Consider the following 2,069-nt stretch of genomic DNA (forward strand, 5'->3'; position numbering starts at 1 on the left):
CGCCTGCCGCCAGCCCGCACACTCCACTTCCCACTTTGTTTCCTTTTCACTTACAACAGGAAAAACAACAGGTCCCCCAGGGCCTCGCCTTCCCCCGCCGCCCACACCCCCAAGCTCGCCTACTGCTAGAGGGGCATCATCCCAGGTGCCTCTGGAAGCTGCACCTTGCCCTTCTACAAAACAAGTTTTCTTTTTATGCAAAGGAAAACGACCATATAAAGGTCCTAAGCGCCCCTAAGCGCTCCGCCTTCACGCAGGGAAGAATTTCAACAGCAGCGGGAGAAAGGCTGAGAGCGGGAGAGAGAGAAGGGGTAACCTGCAGCTCTAGGCACCCAGGGACCCCAAGCACCACTGCGAGGTGACCAGTGTTGGAGCTCAGGACACACACCCAAAATATGACTGTGGGAGACCAGCATGTGCCACCCCAAAATATACTTCTTCAGCATATTTTGAAGGGATTATTCTTAGAAACTGAAGGCATAGGAGTAGCTCTGAAAAGCTGTCCTTTTGTAAAATGATTTATATATATAAAGAAAATCTCCAGGCTTGGCACTGTGGCTCACTCCTGCAATCCCAGCAGTTTGGGAGGCCGAGGTGGCAGGATCGCTTGAGCCCAGGAATTCGGGCCAGCCTGGGCAACATAGGGAAACCCCTGTCTCTACAAAAAATTTAAAAATTAGCCAGTCGTGGTGGTGCACACATTGTAGTCCCAGCTACTCGGGAGGCTGAGGTGGGAGGATGGCTTGAGCCAGGGAAATGGAGGCTACAGTGATCCATGATTGCACCACTGCACTCCAGCCTGGGAAGCAAAGTGAGACCCTGTGTCAAAAACAGAAAAGGAAAATCTCCATTGGTAAAGTATTAGTATCAGGCAGAGGGCTGCTCAGAGCTAACTTTTCTTACCTGAAAAATTTTATCTGCATAAGAAGACAAGCTTCATTCACCCGTACCCTCTTCTCCCCTCACTCTCCCTTAACTTGTGTACCGTGTTCCCAGGATCCCAAGCCTCTATTCCTTTTTTCCTTTTCTTTTTTTTTTTTTTTGAGACAGAGTCTTGCTCTGTTGTCCAGGCTGCAATGCAGTGGTGCCATTTCAGCTCACTGCAACCTCTGCATCCTAGGTTCAAGCAATTCTCCTGCCTCGGCCTCGCAAGTAGCCGGGATTACAGGCACATGCCACCAGACCCAACTGATTTTTGTGGGGTTTTTTATGTTTTTTGTTTTGTTTTGTTTTGTTTGTTTTGAGAAGGAGTCTCGTTCTGTTGTCCAGGCCGGAGTGCAGTGGCGCCATATTGGCTCACCACATCCTCCGCCTCCTGGGTTCAAGCGATTCTCCTGCGTCAGCCTCCCAATTAGCTGGGACAACAGGCACACACCACCATACCTGGCTAATTTTTGTCATTTTCAGTAGAGGCAGGGGTTTTGCCATGTTTGCCAGACTGGTCTCGAACTCCTGACCTTGTGATCCGCCCACCTCAGCCTCCCAAAGTGCTGGGATTGCAGGCGTGAACCACCACACCTGACCCAAGCCCCTATTCCTTTCTGAAGGAATGTTTCCTGTCCCTTGTAGGATGTTATATGAGCTTTACTCATCTGATCCTTTGTCCAGTCTCATATTTTGTGGGATTCCCATGCATAGGTCGTAGTTACACATGGTTTTTCTCTTGTTAATCTCTCTTATGTAAATTTAATGTGTAGCCCAGCCAAGGAATTTAGAGGGTAGAAGGAGGCCACTCCCTCCTCCCCTACAGCAGGCATGAGTGAGAGGCTGGGGGAGACAGCCCAGGGCCTAAGTCCCTCCTTGCTCAGCCCTGGGTTGACAGCAGCGACCTCCCAGCTTTGGTGGACCAAGAGCATGGGGGTGGTGGGTGAGCCCATCCCTGAGATTACAACAGTGGCTTCATATCCTTCCAGGATAGGGTGAAGGGTGAGCCAGTCAATTACTTAGTGAAACAACGGCTTAAAGCACCCTCTTCAATCCAGCCTGGGAGGTGAAGGAGCTGTTATTGGTCCCTTGGATGGATGAGGGATTTGAGGCTTAGAAAAGGACTTTTTCTTTTCTTTTCTTTT

This window comes from Mandrillus leucophaeus, unplaced genomic scaffold (genome assembly GCF_000951045.1).
Source record: "Mandrillus leucophaeus isolate KB7577 unplaced genomic scaffold, Mleu.le_1.0 Scaffold446, whole genome shotgun sequence".
NCBI lineage: Eukaryota > Metazoa > Chordata > Mammalia > Primates > Cercopithecidae > Mandrillus > Mandrillus leucophaeus.